The 20502-nt window shown below is 37.4% G+C and overlaps 1 long non-coding RNA gene across 1 annotated transcript in view; it reads left to right on the plus strand.

Moving 5' to 3' along the window:
- The window catches only part of LOC146768267 (uncharacterized), a 34312-nt gene extending 22586 nt beyond the window's left edge, over window positions 1-11726 (plus strand). The window contains exon 2 of the long non-coding RNA XR_014952539.1: window positions 368-11726. This is a non-coding gene — a long non-coding RNA (uncharacterized LOC146768267). The remainder of the gene's footprint in view (window positions 1-367) is intronic.
- The last annotated feature ends 8776 nt before the right edge of the window (window positions 11727-20502 follow it).

Genomic DNA, 20502 nt, shown 5'->3' on the forward strand with positions numbered 1-20502 from the left:
CGCTGGTTGCTTGTTCCAGTGCACTCCCGCACTTCTCAGAAACTCCCACAGGGTGGCAGAGGCAGCTCACGGTAACAAACTACTTAGGCTGCAGGTTGAGGAAATCCTGGTAATCTTACATATGGAAACGTCCAGCTAATTTGCTGTGGGATTGTGGAAAGCCTGCAGGGGCGCTGCCTTTGAATACCCTCCTCTCTGAGCCCTCTGGACACTCCAATTTCTCCTCGTGGGTGCATAATGCCCACGTTACCCCAGCTATCTTGGGGTAAATTTGGTGTCCAAAATGAAATGTTAGCATTTTTTTCTGTATAGCATCAAATATTCTTTTCTCCTTGTTAAGTGTTTTAACTTAATTATTTCCTTACAGTTTTCTTCGTTGCTCTGTGAAAAAATGTCTACAAGTGACTTGGAAAAGGAATGATAAAGGAAACTTCTTTAAGTTTCCAGCAGAGGAATAGAAAACTTAAAACAGATGCTCTAAAGGTAAGGATGTAGGGAATGCATGAAGGTATTGAATATAGTGTCAAAAGATCTCATATCAACAGGAGTTATTATTGCTGTGCAATGTTGCTGTGTAGTGATATTACAGCACAAAGGAAACTTTTTATGTTGTGAATCTATATATTAAGTGTATTTTGCGGGTCTGTGTGAGCTCATCCCTCAATGATGAAGATTTTAAGACTTGGGAATATATAAATTCACTTTCTATATCTTTTCTAACAGCAGGAAAAGAAGACATGCAGAAAGAGAAAAATAAATGCACTTGGAAGTGAAATTGGAGCTCCTGAGAGACTGTCTTTAAGACTTCATGATCTTGATCCACAGGCCTGGCTACCACCAAGTGCCTGTGAGGATTGTTTGAGAATAAATAGTGAAACTTATTACCACCGTCTTGTGCTAGTAAAAACAGACTGATAATTTCTGAATTTCTTCTTTGGCTGGGAAATGCCTCGTCCGTTTTCAGCATCTCCTCTCTGCAGCCCTTATCTTAAGGAAATAAGCAGTGATCTGTTGTGCCCAGGACTGTATTTTTTACCTCTGCTACTTTGAAGGGAAGGTCTGATCTTTCTGTTGGGTTTTTCTCTACACCTGTGAAGGCATAAAGAGCAGAATCTGGACCCGGCCTTGATTTTTTACCAGCTTTGTTCTGTTGTCTCCCACTCCATCTCTCCTTCAGGAGAAAGATGTGTTCATGTTCCTGTTTTTTTGTTCCTGCCATTTGGCCCTCCATCAGGAAGGTGAGGACAAGTTTTCCTCTATCCTACTGAGCCCACTGCCCTGAAAAGATCATCCTTGTTCCACATAGCGGCAATGATAGAGAGAAAAGACTGAAGAGAGCAGGAACGGTAAAAGGGTGAAGGAAAATATCAAATACTTGAGCAAAAATGGGTACAAACCAGCAGAGTACAAAAAAACCCCACCATCAAAATTATAAAGACACAACAGAGAGGCTAAGGAGAATTTTTGATCTTACTAGATTTGCATGCTTTGCGTGTTTTCCTTTCCCATGAAATATTCATGTGCCTAATAATGCGACTTATTGATAGCTAAAAAGTTATTTTTCTTTCCATGAGCATATTTTAAGAGTTAAGAACTTGAAAATATTTCTAATTTATTAATAACAATAAAAGGTTGAATCGATCATAGAATCACAGAATAAGAATATGCTGAGTTGGAAGGGACTCACAAGGATCATTGGGTCCAATTCTTAGCCCTGCACAGGCCATGTCCAAGAATCATACCATGTGCTTGAGAGCATTGTCCAAATGCTTTTTGAACTCTATCAAGTATGGTGTTGTGACCATTTCCCTGGGGAGCCTATTCCAGTGCACAATGAACCTCTGGGTGAAGCACCTTTTACTAATAGCCAACCTGAACTTCCCCTGACAACTTCAGATCATTCCCTCAGGTTCTGTCACTGGTCACCAGAAAGAAGGGATCAGTGTCTGCTACTCCTCTTCCCCTTACAAGGAAATTGTAGGTTGCAAAAAGGTCTCCTCTCAGTCTACTCTTCTCCAGTCTGAATAGATCAAGTGACCTCAGCTCCCCCATATCCATATGACTTCCTCTCAAGGACCTTCACCATCTTATTGGCCCTTCTTTGAATGTTCTCTAATACTTTCATGTTATTTTTATATTGTAGCACCCAAAACTGCCCTCAGCAGCCGAGATGAGGCTGCCCTAGCTCAGACCAGAGCAGGACAATCCCCTCCCTTGCCCAGATGGCAATGCTGTGCCTGATTCCCTCCAGGACAAGGTTGGCCCTCCTGGCTGCCAGGGCACTGCTGACTCATGTTCAATTTGCCATGGGCCAGGACCCCCAGATCCAGCATCTCATTCCCCAGTCTGTATGTACATCTATGGTTGCCCCATCCCATCCCATCCCATCCCATCCCATCCCATCCCATCCCATCCCGTCCCGTCCCGTCCCATCCCGTCCCGTCCCGTCCCGTCCCGTCCCGTCCCATCCCGTCCCGTCCCATCCCGTCCCGTCCCGTCCCGTCCCATCCCATCCCATCCCATCCCATCCCATCCCATCCCATCCCATCCCATCCCATCCCACACTTTACCTTGTTGAACTTCATACAATTGTTGATTGCCCAATACTTTAATATATCAAGGTCTCTCTGCAGGGCCTTCCTGCCTTCAAGGAATTCAGCAGCTCCTTCCACTTTTGTATCATCTGCAAACTTACTTAATATCCCTTCCAGTCCTGCATCCATGTAATTTATGAAGATGTTGAAGAGCACAAGGCCGAGGATGGAGTCCTATAGAACCCTACCAGTGATGGATCACCAGTTTGATTTCACTCCATTCACTATGGCCCTTTGTACCTGACCTGTCACCTATCCATGATGTGTTTATACAGCTGTGTTCTGGACATTTTGTCCTGTAAGAGACATTATCAAAAAATTTACTGAAATCCAAAATGAATGCATCAACTGGCTTCCCTTGATCAGCTATGTGAGTTACCTTGTCATAAAAGGAAATCAGCTTTGACAAGCAGAACTTTGCTCTCATGAAGCCATGCTGGTTGTGACTCTGTTGTCTTTCAGGTATTTTTCAATACTGCCCAGAATAATTTTCTCCATAACTTTGCCAGGCACTGGAGCAAGACTGACAGGCCTTTAGTTCCTAGGGTTTTCCTTCTTGCCCTTCTTGAAAACTGGGATAATGTTTGCCAGTTTCTGGTCAGTTGGGACCTCTCCAGAGTCCCAAGATCATTCAAAAATCATCAAGAAAGATTTTGCAATGACATAAGATGTGAGGATTCTTAGATAAACCCCACCAGGCCACATAGATTTGTAGGGATCCAACTGGAGTATCAGATTCTGTAAAACTTCAGAGTCAACTGGGAGTTGATAATTTCCACAGTCATGATCCTCCAGCTCAGGGTGCTGAGACCCCCTCAATCCATCATCTGTGCTGAAGACAGAAGTAAAGAATGCATTAAACACCTCTGTATTGTTCTGTCCTTGTTTGTGAGGTGACCATTCTCATCCTGTAACAGGACGTTATTTTTACACTGCCTATTGCCATTAATGTATTTGGAAAAACTCTTTTTATTGTCCCCCACAGTTCTGGTCAGCTTCAAGTCCAGTTGAGCTTTGGCAGCACACATTTTCTCCCTACAGTGTCAAGCAGCATTCTAGATGATTCCCACATCACCTGACCATGCATCCACTGAACACCTCTCCTTATTTTGAAAGCAAATACCTGACCAGCTCTACTTAATTAACACCATGAGACAGTTTAAGATTCCCTTGTATTCCTGATGCCCATAACAGCACAGTTATTTCTGGCACCTCTCTGAGTGGGATGTGTGGCATCTCCAGAGTACTCTATTCTGCTGAACATCTTTTCTGCAAAGAAAGAATCACAGCTCACTTGGACTTGTATGCCAGGCTTTGTTTGCTTGGCAGACAGGCTGATGGATAATATCTCTTCACCTACAGCATGTTTGCTTTGTAGAGACATATTTGTACTTGATAAATGTGGAAGCCCCTGGACTCAGCTACAGAGATCAGCTGACAAGAGGTGAGGTGTGTTTTAACTGCTGTGATTTAATGGAGATTGGGCAGCTAAGCAGCTACTAGATGGGATCAGGTAAATATTTTATATTAATAGTTACTCTGAACTTCTTGCATTCAGCTAAGAATATGCAGTTGATCATGATATCTTCTTTTTAAGTTCAAATTCTTTCATCCCAAAGAATATCTTTGAAAATAGCAAAGATAACATGGTCTCTTTGTGCCCAGTTGAGGTACCCAGGATTCAAGGGGCAGATTGAGGCACTTCTCCACTTTGCTCAATCTAAAGCTCAATTAACATCTTACACTTTGAATTCTCACTGGGAGCAGGTTCGCCTCAAAACAGGAGTGAGGCAACAACCTTGTGAATTTCTGCACTGGACAGAATGCTCTAAGATTAAAACTATACACCAATCTCTGCAACTTTTAAGATCTGATTTATGAAGAGAGCACAATGGCAACTTTCTCCTAAACTGAGGTACCCAGGACTCTGGCTATGTGCCCTTATAGGGATCTGATGCCACACCAGAATGAGAGCTGAATGATTTCCAAAATGCTACCCCCATGGGAAGGAGGGCCGGGTATGTGGGCCAGGACAGGTCCAGAGTGATTTGCATTCAGGTGTCTGACCTAAATGACTAGCAGATTAATAGCCAGTTTTTATACTGCAATTTTCCTTGATGTATCACTGTGACTGATGCCTAAATATTATCACTGGGATAAGTCAGTAGAAGTTTTCTTTAATCTGATTTTATACTGTTTGATACTGATTCGTTTTATACTGATTCAAGTCTGCAGATAGATTTCTTTCAGTGAAATATATGTACTAAGTTACAGTGATGCCCAGGAAGCCAGTGCAACAACTGGACTAGCATTACAGCTCAAAGGTGGTTTGGGCTATTAAAGGAGGAAAATACCTGAAAGGTCTTTTTGTCATAATCAAAAAGAAATTTGGGAAATACATGTGAAGAGGCAGAACAGGGGAAGGATGGGAAAACATATTAAAGACAGCTAAACCCTTTTATTTACAGTGAAATTCAACGGTTCACTTGATTTGAGCTCTTTTCCTATTCAGCAGATGGATGGGAAGGTGGAGATATAAGTGTTTAGCTGATAAGAAGCCTTTTCATGCATGAGTGTCTGGGAATGCTGGTCAGAGAACTAAGAATTCTCTTGTGCTTCTTCAGCATTAGCTATTATGGATGATGGAAATGATGAAGGGACTTTTGTGTATATGTATAGGCTTTCACATGCATTTTACAATATATACAGTCATTTAATTGAAGCAAGAAACAGCAAATATTAAGGAGCATCTATGTAAACTTTGATTTTTTTTTTTTTTTATTCAGGTAACTGCAAAGATAAACAATTAAGATTTTGTTTATGTCTCTAGGCCCAGACATATCTAACCTAACAGGTTCATGCTAAGAAGCTAAAGGGTTTGCATCTCATATGCAATATAGGTGTTTGCAAAACCTGTCACCTGACTGCTTTAGGGGAAATATTTACAAAGTGTCGAGGATTAAAATGTTAATTTAAAAGCAGAAATTACTACTTGTGCAGGAAAAAGTTTTTTGAGACTCCTATGTTCCTTTCAGAAACAAAGTAAACCTGTAATAAAATCAGTTCAAATTTGAATTCTAGTTCCCTTGAAGAAGAAAAGTGACAAATATTTGGAAAATCTGAATTTTTGATTTTAAACTGAGCTGAATGGTCAAATTCAACTAAATTTACCACAGCAAATATTACAGCAGAAAAAAATATTTTGTCCTTTTACATTCAATTTAAATGATAGTACCCAGATTTATGGTTTAGTAAAAATTCAATCGATTTTGAAATAAAAGGGGGATGTGAATTAGTTGCTAGAAATCAACTCTTTTTTTTAAGACACTGAAATAAAACTCATTTACTGATAGGGCCACTAGAAGGACAATTGGTGCAGGGGCTAAATTCAGAGGGGAAAGAAAATAAACTAAAAGAGAAATACTTAACTGATGTGATTCTGATTTTTCACATTAACTAGGATTTTTACATGTCTCTGATTGCTTCTCATGCAGAAATTTTCTTATTATAAGGAATTTTTCTTTGCCTTAGAGATACCAACTTTTTGTACAGTGAAAGAAAAAGTGGCTAAGACCAGGAAGGAACACAATGTGAGTGTAAAAGTCTTGTCCAGCATAAGGAATAGCAGTTTGGGCACATTAACTGCCGGGTTATTGCCAGGTAGTATGTGGATACCACTTAGATGCAGGCTTATCCAAGTGCATGCACATTTCAAATGGTTGGTTTGAAGAGAGATGAAGATTTACTAGCACCTGCCATTATCTGTATGCTTTCATGTGTAGGTATAGAACTGAGATGACAATTATGAAAGCCTGGTTTATCTGGATCATCTAGGAATCTGTGGTTTGAGATAGATGAAGATATACAAATCAAACTTTTGATTCTGTGTTATTTTAAATATGAATAAAAGAAAATAACAATTTTACTGTTTTGTTATAAACTTAATCATCTGAGCAGTTTGAGAACTGGCAGAAGTTTTTATTCATAACAGGAAAATACAGAAAATAATAGGTAGATAATTTGCAAAATACCCAATTCCTTATTGTTTGGAATTGATAACACAAAAAGTGAAGTAAAACTATGTCATATGTATTTATATCACTGTGCAGTCTTTTATGCTCACCACTGGACCTATTTAGTTCTATGTTTAATTTCAGAAAATTAACACTTATTGTTACAATGCACCTCTTCTCTAAATGAAAGGGAATGTTATTCATTCCACCCAATAACTGGTTTCATGGTACAGCTGGAATATTAATGCCAGGTATTTCATGAAAAACCTGAATAATTTAGGCCTTTCTTGAAATGACCATGTAGAGCAGTGAAATGGCATAATAAAATACTTGTGCCAGTTGTGGTGAGTGATTGAAAATCAGTCATTTCACAGAACAGGTCACACATGATAAGATACATATTCAGGCTCACTCCTATGCAGTTTGCATCTCAGGATGCATCCAATACAGCTAATGGTTGCTTTCGACCATGCTGCTGAGCCCTACTTCAGTTTCCTGATGCTATTCCCAGCTTGCCTACCTTTTAAAGAACACACTGGGAGTGCTGAGCTGTTCCACTTGCATCCTACTCCTTCCTTACTCTTTAAGTGGTTACTTTTCAGCTGGATTAACTCTCTCATCCAACTCAGCTGTACAAGTCTACATGCCAGGCAGAGTAGTGGGATATGGAAATAACTGAAAAAGGATGGCAGCATTCAGATAGTGTCAGGTTGCCAGGATTCTGCATTTCTGCTTCTTTCCACAAGGAAACTTCAAATGTCTTACAAAACAATGCTGTCTGGATTAAACATCCAGGCATCAGTGGACCTTTTTGGCCACCTGTCTGAAAAGAAAAGAACAGTCCAGACCTTCTGGGCTCTTATACAAATTGTCCAAACCACTTGTGCATGTTTGTTTGCAGTGTGAAGTGTTGAATTTGTATATAGTAGTAATAATATCTGGGACAGGAGAGGATGCCTATGAAAAAGAGATATTGCTTTTTTAAAATTGCTTAGGTAATATTTTTTTATTCATTTCAGTGTCAAATAACCAACAAAATCCATCAACTATGTTATTATTTTCCTCCATATCTTAATTATATAAAAACATCAGCACTTTATTTAGTCTTTAATTAACATAATCCAAGTACGAAGTTCAGCCTCAGCAAGGACACAAGGATATTGATTATCTGTCCCTTCCAACAGAGTCAAAAATCACTTCTGTGCTGTGTTTATTAATATATGTTCACAGCTATGGCCTTGAAATCTATCAGTGTGATCGACCTTTATTTTCAGGCAGTCAATAGCCATTGACCCATGTGGATAAATTACCATAGTGAATTTTGCTGTTGCTTGCTCAGACTCTTATATTAATAATTGACCTACTGAATGTTTATTTTTTCCCTTCACTTTTACCTATCAAACATATAAAAACATTTCACACAGATTCAAACAAACATATAAATAAAAGGCAGGTTGCAAATCACTTCACTGTTCTCTGTGCTTGCATGGGGACACACAGAATCTTTTTTATTTCTACCTTTTGGTGTCAGCAAAACACCCATTTTCTGGGGAAAAGGGAAGAGCAGAAATTGTGTTTCAAATAGATGGTAGTTTGTATAAAGAATATGTTGTCCTGTGACTACAAAAGACATCTCACAAGTTTTGTTGATCCCAGTAAAATCTTTCTGAATGATCATTATATGAATGGCAACATTTAGGTCTTGATTTGTATCTGAACATGGCAATATTTAAATATGATAACATTAGACAGTTTCCTCTGCCCTCTCAGAGACCTAGAAACCTCTTCAAAATATGAGAGCTTAATCTGGCCTTTCCCATAGATTTTGAGAGTTTAGAAACAAAATCTTACTTAGACCCAATTCTAATAATTTAAATAGCTTCTGATTAAAAAAAATCAAATAGTTTCTTAGACTAAATTCCCATTTTCTTTCTTGTTACATAAAATCTATTAAATTGCCAGGGAAGAAATGAATAGCAAAAAATTATATGCCAGCCTGTTTGTGTCCTTTATGTATTTGATTTGAAAAGGGCATGATTTTTAGGCAGCTTCCAAACTATGTTCTGTTGTTGTTTCAGAGACAAAGAGCGAGTCTTAGCAATCAGGTGGCCTGTTTCTTACTGTGAGGAACAACATGGAAGTTCAGGGATGCACTTCCAATGCATGTCTTGTGCCATTGAGCTGGAAAATCTCTGACATTCAGTTTTAGCGTGTTTTCCTTAAAGTTACTGTTTGGAGGCAGAATGTGAATTTAATAGAAAAATATTGTGCTTTCTGTGTCCAGTGGGATTATTATTAAATGACATGTTTCTACAGAGGCAGCTTTGATTTATTTCCATATTTCATTTTTTTCCCTCCAGTCCCATATAAATGTAATTGATTAAGTTTAAGAGGCTCTATATGCATATATATATATATATATATATATATATATGTGTGTGTGTGTGTGTGTGTGTGTGTGTGTGTATATATATGTATATATATATATGTATGTATGTGTGTGTGTGTGTATATATATATATATATGTATATATATCCATAGTGGCTACACTTACAGTAGAGGGTTTTTAAAAAGCAATAGTATGGTTTTTAAGCTAAGCCTGTCATGGTCAATTGACTACAATGGCCCTCCTCATTGACTACAATGATCATCCTCTCCTGAGATCTTCCCACACCTCTACACCTGAGCCCTACTTCATTTCATCCAAAGGCCAGCAGTCCTGGCTAAGATTCAGTGTAGGTGTGCCTGTCTTTGCTTTCTGAATCAAACTTGGACTTGTATCGTGGCCTTGCTGTCTGTCCTGTCTTCAGCCTTATCTCCTGCTGATTCTTTCCAAAGAATTTTGAACAGAGTTTCTCCAGTGGCACAGGACTTGGTGGGAGAACCAGAAGCCTGTTAATCTGTTAATCTTGTGGCTGTGCAATAAGACTGATGAGCAAAGATGAGAGTTCAAGAAGGTGAAAGTCATGCTTCTGAGACCTGGAGCTCTTTATGTGGGACGCAGTGCATGGGCCTTGGTGCAGAGATCTACAACAGACCTTGGGAGGAAAATGTACCACCAAGCCAACCAGCTTGTACTCCTTGGACCCTGGGATTGCTCTCCTGTGTTGGAGAGCATGTACTGATGCATTTCTAAGGTCTTCATTCTAGGACCTGGCAAAGGAACCCAATGCATATATATCCAGAGACAATCCTTTAGTGTGCTCCCTTTCCCACCCAACACTTGGAGCTTCCTCTGGAAATTTTCTACATTGCCATCCTGGTATGTGCTTTGTGTTCTTTAAATGCTTTCATGCGTGAAAGGAAGGATATGTGCAAGGCTTTTTGTGGCATCAAGTTGCTCAGCTCAGAGGAGAGATAAGCACTGCTGATATGCTGACTTCAAGGTCTGTTATATTTTCTAAAGTTATTCCTCTGGTACTTTGAGAGTGGTCTCCTCGTGTGGAGGCTAACCAAGTCAAAATCTGCTCATTCAGTTCCCACCCTTTAGTCCTACTGCAAAGTCAGCTGCACATGAAGCCTTGCCCTGGGAGTAGATGCCCCCATGGCTTTTCTGACACAATTCTGCTTTGCATCCCTTCTCCCTTCTGTCCATGCAGTGGTTAATGAGCTGATGGAGTGATCATCATGTTCCACAAAGAAGTACTGCAGATCCCATCTCTGGCCACCAAACAATAACTGTGGCAAGACAGTGGGATATAAGGCAGACTGTGACTGGGAAGGTGGCCTGAGTGGTAGGAGTCAGGAGATATTGGGCTCCATGGAACAGTATTCAATCACCTAAATGCAGGAACTCTTGAAATTTCATAATAGCATGTCAAAGACAAGGACCTGCCACAGACAACTGTGGGTGCCAAATTTAGGCCCTCCCAAGGACCCCAGTCCAGATTTATTTTCTGGGCCTTATATCTGATGCATAGCATCTCATCAACAAGAACTTCAGGAAGGTCTCACTCTTTTTCCTTTTCCTTCAAGAAAAGGAGGCATTGAAAATTGAGCAATGATTCATTCAATGTATTCTGCAGTAGTTGCCACAGCCAGGGGTTTAAGGTTACCCTGCTGCATTTACCTTTTAATCAATATATTTTCAACTCAGAATGAGCAGGTAGGAATGTTTCCATAATGAAGAGAACTTCAGTGTTGTACCTCTGAAGTGGGTGTTCTTTCTTCTAAACAATTAAGAGTAGTGTACAGAACTCCAAATCCTGCCATCTTTGGCCCTATGCAAAAAGACAGAGGAGAAATAAACAGGCCTGATATACAGATATTTGATCTTATCTTTGCTGAGATTATTTGCTTGAAAGCAGAATATTTAATAGAGAGTAGATATCTGGAAATCTGCTCACTTACTGTACAAAAAGAGTAAAATTAGAAAAGAAAAAAAATGTTTAAAGTGAAGGGTTGATTCAGTGTGATTTTTTTAAAAATGTTCCTGTGCAGAGCCAAGAGTTGGAGTCAATGATTATTATGGTTCCCTTCCAACTCAGGGTATTCTATGTTTCTGTGATTCAAGTAATTCTGATAAGACAAAGACTAATACAGTAAAAAGAATAATTTAGTAATTGTAGTCATGTTTATTATTGCACAATAACATATTATGGTGGTATGTAATTCTAAAGGTGAAAAGTAATGGGGTTTTTTTTGAGATTTGTGCTTGCCAGTGGGACTGTCAGCGGAACAGTCAGAAGGAGATAATTCTATTTTCAGTTGCCAAGACAATTAATAGTAATAGGATTTTTTTTTAATGCTACAACTTACGGTCTTCTAGCACTTTTTTTTTGCAAAAATCAATGGAAATTTGCACAGTGAACTTTAACAGACTTAGTTATATATTCGGAGGATAAAGCCTTCTGCTTTTTTCCTTGTTTTCCTTATCTGTAGTCAGTCACCTATCTCTCTCATCTCCCACAATCAGTGTTAGAGGCTTTTATGTCAGCAGTTTAAATACTTCCCTTCTGAAATGAACATGAACTAGCACAGTGGTTTTGGGTGTTTGTCATGCAAAATATCTTAGCGAATTACTCTTGTTGTATGGATTGCCTGTAGATTCACACCTGTGCAAACCACGGTTTATGATGTACAAATCTATTAAATAAACAGTGAAATGTTGTTATACTACTTTAAGTGGCTTATGGAGTTAAGTAACACAGCCTTTTAGGAAGTTTGCATAATAGAGGCTTTTCCCTCTTTGGCAAAACGCAAGTGAATATTGTCCTTTTAGTAGGTAATGGTGGTAGGAAATAACCATGTTTACATTAAGTAAGTGTGATATGGTCATGGGCACAGTACAAGTCACAATTTGTTTTATACTTCACTCAAATATTTGTGAAGGAAATAGGTCTGCTATTTGCTTAGCCCAGTAGCTGAGGAAACCTGGTGGGAGGGATATCAGCAAACACTGCTGTCCTTTCAGATGAACTGTGCCATCTCAAGAGATTGCAAGTGATCAGGTCCTCCATTTGTGTTTCATCTGAAAGACTGTTTCTAGTAGTTGAGTACATCTGTGTGCAAGATATTGACTCAAAGCAGGTCTGAAAGGCAGAGCAAAAGAGAATCAATTTAGATGAGAGAGAATTTCTTACAGGTTCACCACTGGGCCAATTGCTTTTGTCTGCACTAGGCTTCCTTTGGAGATTTCTTGTAAAAGAAATAAACAAAATTCATTCTCACCACTAACTTAATATAATTCAAGATGCACTTTATTCTCTTCGCAGTAGAAACAATTGGGTATTCTAATCATTGTAAGTACTGCATAATTAGTCTTCCAAAGGAATGTTTCCACTCATCAGGATGACTAAATAACCTGTTGAGTAAAATTCTTAATTTACATAACTAAAAGCCAATAACGGTTTCATCTCCCTTTATCTGATTATATTCTGATTTTATATCCACATTTCATTGGCCACCTGCCAATCTCTAAAGGATAAGAGGTAATTAGAACCAGCGATAGTGTACTATTGTTATACTTTTTACAGCACAGATGTAGTTCAGTGTTATTATCATATCTGGTACAATTTTGTGGATAATATCATTATGTCTCTGCTGACCATAAATTTAATTGGAAATGTGAATCAATTGAAAATGCATTTTAATCTCTGAATCGTAATACGTATTGTTTGACATAATGATACTTCAAAGTTCTAACAGAATATGTTACTCTGTGTGCAGACAGCAAAATCATTGTTGCCTCTGTTCTGTATAGACATATATTTGTACAGTATTTTTTCACTCTTCTTATATAATCTACTCCGCAAAACACCATTTAAAGTATATCAAGGTAGTGAAAATAAATATGAAATACTAATTATTTCTATTCTGACTCCTATATTGCATTTCACATGGATCAGGTGACCATGCAGAACCATAATAAAAAATAAATTGCCTCAAGTAATAATATTGTTTACATTTAATCATTTCTTAAAAATGACTGTTGGACAACTTTATTTAAGTGTTGGGTTTCAATGTAGTACCAAGGGAGTTTGAGATTTATGCTTTTTTAGTTTTTTCTTAATTCATCTACTACAAATAAAATACATAATAAACCTTGAAATAAAGCAGATTGTTCTGTAGAAAAAAGTGTAAGTGTGCATTAGCAAAGAGATGGAGAAAATAAAGTACTTCTTTGAATAATAGCTAATCCCAGGTACAATTTCCTTGATATGTTCAACAGAGATAATCTCTAATACAGCAGAGTAAAATGTTCCATCACCTCCCCTGCTGATGAATCTGATTCTGGATTCTGAAGCAGTAAAAGCATATTATAAAAATTCATGCTATTTCCTAAAATGTCATTTTGGAATCAATTTCTTAATTGATTTGGACTTCTGACAAGTCCAAATTGACTGAAATGGCTAATTGTCCCCATCTCTTAAAAAATTCATTCTTGTTACAAATATCCCAATATCTTAGTTATACTGGGTTAGATATAAATTAAGCTTTTAAATTTTTTAATAATTTTGGAGTTGGTTTGTCCTGAAGCTCTACTTCTTCTCTGGTTTGAGAGAATCATATCTCCCTTTTTCCCTGATAAGACTAAAAGAAAGTACTAAGTTACATGTGAAATTTCTGTCCCTGGTTTCTTCCATCACTTTAAATCAGTCCATGGCTTGGCTCTCTTGAACTGCAGAATACAATATAGCAATAATATTCAGTAGCTAGGACTGTCTTCATTTGTTTTCTGGATTTGTATTGTTTCTCCTCACTCTGTATCAGTGTCTTTTAAAATTCTGTTCACTATTGCTGCATACTTTCTCATTTTAGATTTCCTATTCCCATTTTTCATGGTTTTGAAAGTGTAGAAGGACTGTCCACACTGTGTACCACAGCAGACATTGGTGGTATTCCTTTCTTGATGGATTCACTCTTTGTGTCTTGTTCTACCTCTCTTTAAGATCTGACAAAGTACTCTTTGATAATAAAGATTACATAATTGGTGTTAACTGTGCTTCAAAAATATATTCAACTTTCTTTAACCATTTTGGCATTCCACAGTAGAAGGTAAAAGCACCTTTAAAATTTTCAGCCCCTGGGACAGAACTAGGTCAGTTGTCAGTTCACATCCATGTTACAAAATATCATACATTTGATCATTCTGTGTGGAATAAAAGCTGAATTTGCATGAGCTCTGGCAAAGAACCAAAACCAGGATTATAATTTCATAATCTCAGTTCAGTGTGTGCAGATGTGACTATTCCTACTGTAAGGAAAAATAGAGCTGGGAACTTTTCACTGTGACTAAGAAAAGTCATTAAAGAGTGGGGTACGAATTTTTTACTTTAAAAATTTTTTAAAAAAGGAGAGAAGGCTAGAATTGTCAGTATAATCAGTTTTCTGTCACATATTTGGTATGTTATGGGCAAAAGGGTATTTTATGTCACTTAATCAGGTTTGGGAGGTCACAGCACCAGCATTTGCTTTAGGTGTAGCACAAATCTTACTTATATAGGATTGAATTGTTAGTAATAGAGCTAACATGCAGGAGAAAGCTTGAGGAAAATCTATCTGGAGTAAGACTCAGAAAGACACATTGGCAAGTATGAGAATGGAAGATGTTGAAAGTAGAAAGGATATAGAAGTGTACTGCTTATGAAGAGCTTACATGGAAGTTATACCACTGTGTTAAAACAGAAATACATAAATACTAGCAGCTCCTTGAGGTAGATTAGGAAACAATTATTTGAACTGTGAGAAATTGCTGTTGATGACCTGGTATTTCAATTAACCATGGAAATTGGTCCATCAGTTTCTGGGAAAAAAAAAATCCAAAAAAACCCCAAACACCAAATTGCCAAATATTAATCTGATCTGCATGATCAGAAAGGTATGTTAATGAACAATAAACTGTATTGCTTCAAAATACATTTGTGAAAGGTATCCTGCAGAAGCATTTTCTATAACCAGTGGTGATCAGATGCCAATTTAAATAAAATAAAACAAAATAAAAATAAATAAATAAATAAATAAATACACAGTACATTATAATTTTTAATAGCTTGACAGCTTGTCTTACAAAATAATGGCCCTTTTTTTCTTTTCCTGGTGGATCTTTCACAGGGGTGCAATTAACACATCTTTACTCGACTGTACACAGGAAATGTTAAACAAGGCTGGAATGGATTTTCCATGATTCTTCCACATTGGAGGGACACTTTCTCATGTAGTTTGTTCATTTGTTGGTCTGGTTGAACAACTTATCTAGAGAAATACATAGTCAAGGAATTACTCTTTCCCTTTATTATGCAGAGGATTTGTAGCAGAGAAGACTTGTATATTTTATTATCCTTTCTTTGCTTACCTTAGATAAATGCACCTAACCAATTACTATACATCCCCTTAAATTCCTTTTGTTAATAACTTGACTTCTCTTTGAAGATGTCTCAGGATTTTTCATTATGGTTAATTACATTGGTTACTCTCTGTTCCTATTTTAAGTTGTTTTCTTTGCCTGACTATGTAATTTTGCTTTTCTTTTTCTTCACAATTAATTTTGTCTGCATTTATTCTCTTCTTAGATAAGCTTTTTCCTATTATTATGCCTTTAAATTTTTATGTTCCATATCAAAATCAAAATATGCTTTAGCCTCTCGTATCAGTGTTCACTTACGTAACATTCTGTATTGGTCCATGCTCTTCTTTTAGACAGTTCAGCTGATATGTTTTGTCCTGCAAGAATTCTAGCATGAAAAACTTTTCTAATCTCTTCCCATGACTGTAGCTGATCCCCTAATGTTTTATCCCTTCTTTACCCATAGGCTATGACTTTTTGTTTGATCTTCATTCTTTCAGCATTTAAACTGTTTGCATGCACTTTAATTTGGGTTTTTTCCAGTTGAACACTTTGGTCCTTTTTTTCCCTTTATCCAGTAATCATGTGTGATCTGCTATTTAACATTCCCAAGTGTCTAATTAACCTCCCTTTTATAGATTTATGTCTCCTTATGGCTGCATTTTCTGCTGCTGATGCTGTCCATATGCACGCATGTGGCTCCCATACTCAGGATTTTTAGGTGTGCAACACATTCCTGATTTGTATCTGCCACCCTTGGTTTTGCATATGAATGAGCTTATTCAAAACCAATTATATGCTAGAACATTTTGTATATAATACTTCTCAGTTTGTTTCAGCTAATACATGTATTCAGGCTAAGGGTAGTGACTGAATGACATTTTCCCTCCACTCCCAAAGGTAAAGTGCAAATCTTGGTAACTCATTGCTGGATAGATGAAGATTTTTATTTTGTCTTTCTATTATGTATAGAAGGTCCTCATGCTGTACTGAGCTGCTGTAGTGACATAGCCCAAATCTTTTATTCTGCCTTTGGAAGAGAGAATGTTTCAAATAAAGTGTTTTAATGATGATTTTCTTGGAGAATTTGAAATTTCTGCTGGAAATTACTCTTTTGTAACAAACACAATTTGGGACAGACAGGACTTTCCAACGGCTTGGCAGTTTTGAAACTGGGAGACTGTAATGGCTGTTTAACAGCATTCCCTCCTCTGAACCTTTGTGTGAGTGCACAAATGGATAGATGGGATTTTTAGGTGCCTAAAGCTTGTCATCAGCTCACAAAGGAACTTGATCTTTTTCATGGTGAAGACTCTCTTCTCTTGTCTATAGCAAATTCAAGTACCTGAGTGTTTCAGCCAATGCCCATTTGTGTATTACAGGTGACTTATCCACTTTTTTGGGGTGGGGTATTTGTTTTCCTGAAGTCCCCATCCCTGTAGCTCCTAAAGTCTTTCTATGAATTATGTTTGAAGACCTATGGTGAGTGGTTCATTGTGATATGTTTTTCAATGCCACCTTCAGTTTAGTGGGAGTGAAAGCAGTGGCAAACTTTTCTCTGCCATTGTGCTGGTGCACAGAGAGTTCTGAAATAAATAATTTGCTTATGCTGATTGTGCCAGTGTAGCCAAGAATTCTGGTGTAAACCTTGTATTAGACTTAGAAAATATTTAGAGCCCATATGTGTCACTATAGGACACGAGAAAGCACAACACAGTCACTGCTATTGTCACGGTAAAGAGGCTACTTTATTTTTTCTGACTCCAGCATTTACAGTTTTCCAAAGGTGGCAGTGGATTGGAGGGTGAAAGTGCTACCTCTCCAATGACACTGGACAAACTACTGGTCCATCAATTTTCTTCTCCTCTATGAAGGAATGCAAAATAATAGGTTATTTACAGAAAGTTGTGTGAGAAAGTTTGCTACAAGAATGTAAACTCAGAAGGCTTTAGAAAATCTTAAAAAATCAGGGCGACACATATGTCAGTTCTCGCCTCCATTTTTGAAACTGGTTTACAAATCCTCATTCTTTCATGGAGAGGTCAGGAAATTCCTATCCAGATGCAGTCTTTATTGCACCAGGCTATCTAGTTTAACTCTCTTCATCCATACTTGTCAACCCATGGTTTAATTTGGCTTTTTAGGCCCCTATTGTCATCAGTGACATTGCTTATTTTCTCAGTGGTTTAAATAGACCATGAGAGAACTTAAATAACCCTCCTATATTAAGAAATCAGCTAGAGAGTAGAAAAGGGGCCAATGGTTCAAGGGAGACACCAGAAGGCTTCTTAAAAAAGAAAGAAAGCTGTGTGCTTGTAATATGTTTCTGTGTTAACTGCTAGTTTTCGGTGAATCTGATGGCAGAACTTTCACTAAATCTTGTGTGATGAGAGCTGAATTTAAATATTATGTGGAACCTGCTTAGATATAAGCTTCCTATCAGCTGATTATCATATTGCACAATGGCTTTAACAAACAAATGCAGTATTCTCAGTCATTCTGTTCAAAATATCCTGCTAAATCAGGGAAAAGAACAACAGATTGTGGTGATTAACCCTATTGCTGACATGTCTGTCCTCTGAGGATGACTTTAAATGGCACATTTCAAAAGAATACCTAAAAATTGGCTTCATTCTCTAGAGTTATTCTGCTAAATAACATGTCATGCTCTCCCTACATGGGGTGAATGCTTAAAAGAGGTGTTGAACCTGTTCATGCTTTCTGAAGACAAGCAGCAATATTCCTTGCTGCCTCAAGTGGCAATCTGCTGATGCTTTCAACTATGGTGTGAAAATATTTTGCTTGAAACCTTTGTGTGGCATTAATGAGATCACCTAATTATTAAGTCCCTCTTAACATCCTCACAGCATACTCCTGCTTAAGGGATTTTGCAACTAAATACAAGTTAGAGAAAGGATTTTTTTTTAAAAAATGAAATTGTAAATGTAATTCAAGGTTCTTGACAACTGGTATTGTAAAAGAAACAAACTTGTTTGGGGGTTTAAGGGTGTTTTTTGTTTGCTTGTTTTTAAGTTTTTAGTAACAATCTCATGAAAAAAAAATCTTTCCTCCAATTTTCAGTCAATACTCAGTCCTGATGAAGACCTTCTCTTATGATATGATAGTAGTTCTGCAACAAATTATTCTTACTGCCTGTTTATTCCAGATTTCTGATTTGTGTTATATCTACTTGCTGAGAGAAGGCACCAGTCCTAAAACTTCTACTGAAATTTTATTGTTAAATGTAACATTTTTCATGGTCTCACCCCTCCTAAATAAAACACTTGAATTGTGACTTTACATTTAAACTGAAGAATTTGTAACGTATATCAGAAGTCTGTGTCATAAAGGTTGAGATTGTTGTCCCCACTGTGAGTGAGACTTTGAAAAATCTAAAAATCACATGTTGAAGATGAAGTGAAATAAAGAAAACTATCACTGTAGTGGGATACTTCTCTTTGATGTAAATATTTAATATGCATGAAGGGCCTTGGCTTTCTCCTAGCAGTGCACATAAAGAGGAGTGTTCCTAAGTAATTTACCCCACAGAGCTTCGGAGAAGATTGACTGCACTGCCCACGTAACAATTTGTGTATTGCTGTTCTCCCTGGGTGGTACAAGCAAAAATTATCTCTTGTTTATCTTCGGCTGCAAGATTAAAATTAAAATATGTGTCAGTGGAAAGGTGATTGATAGTTCTGGTGTGCTCAGGACTGATTCATTTCCTGCAGACCACACATAGTTGCCATTATTTCTGCTGTGTAGAATGGGACTCTTCATAGCTACCTAAGGGGAGACTTGCATAAAGTCAATGGCACCTAAGTCTCCAAATGCTTGAGGGCAAATGGAAAATCAGGAAAAAAAAAAAGATAAGCTTTAATCCAAAGGAATATACAGAAGATGCTCAGGTAATGTAGGGCAGTTCTGCAAGGAGAGAAATCACCTTTTGGAGCAATAGCTGAGTGAATTAACTCTTTTGGAGATCCTTTTTTTAATCTTCACACAGCTAATCTTATAGGGAAGGAACTATCCCACGTGAAGTCTAATGGCACACAAGGCAATCACAAAACAGTCCTCTGTTACGAGTACTGGGAAAGAAGCAGTTATTTCTCATGTTTCCTAATGTTTCAAGGTGCTCTCAGGATTTAGGTTAATAGTAAGATAGTACCATATAAAGAAAAAACAATTACAATGAGAATAAGTGCTTATATTGTATTATTATTAAGCCAGAGATAAAGTACAGGCTTTTGTAATTCATTCTTTTAATTTATGCATTCTCTTTGATTATAGAGGCATAATTAAGATGGGTAATTACAAACCCTGTGTTTCCTAGTAATATATTCATGCAGTAGTAGCTATAGTGTTTTACAATATCAAGCTCATATGTAAAACAAATTATCTATTTAGTTGGAATGATATCATTAGAGCCAAATTAAATTCTCTGATAAGTACAACTATTCATTAGTTGGCTGCACATTATCTAAGAGCTACTTGCATCTCAGCAACAAAGTTGGAATATTATCCTGTCCTGCATACATTTGCTCTCAAAAGCATAATACACAAGTTTAACTAGATCAGTTGAGACCATTTTGGTTTTCAATTTCCTAATTAACTTGAATTAAATTGCTGCTGACACATCTGTCTTAAAGTTGGTTTCAATGAGTTTCTGATCTGTTGCAAAGTGTCTTTCTTAGGGAAAGGTTCATTTCTGAAATGCAAAAAGGAGCTTTAAATAGGCAGCTGGGTGAGTTCCTCTTGAATCAATTGATTTGTGCTGTTTAATTTTAAAATACACTTTTAACAGTATATTAGGTGCTGAACATGCTGGAGAGATGCCTTCAGGTATTTAAATCAAAATAAATAAAATATTGACTAAGCTGAACTCAGTAGTTCACTTTATTAAACCAAAGAACCATGTGTCAATTTCAAACATTGCATTTGTAGGAACTTATTCAGTTCAAATTAATGTTTAAAATTCTCCATTTTCAATTGATTCGGTGCAAATTTTTTGTGCAAGGACAAAATCTGAGAGGTGCTGCTACACTAGTCTGAAACCTGCAGGATGATTTTTCTTTAGCACTGTGATTTTCTCTGTTATCTTCCATGTTC

The sequence above is a fragment of the Lonchura striata genome, chromosome 2 (genome assembly GCF_050655825.1).
Source record: "Lonchura striata isolate lonStrDom1 chromosome 2, ASM5065582v1, whole genome shotgun sequence".
Lineage (NCBI taxonomy): Eukaryota > Metazoa > Chordata > Aves > Passeriformes > Estrildidae > Lonchura > Lonchura striata.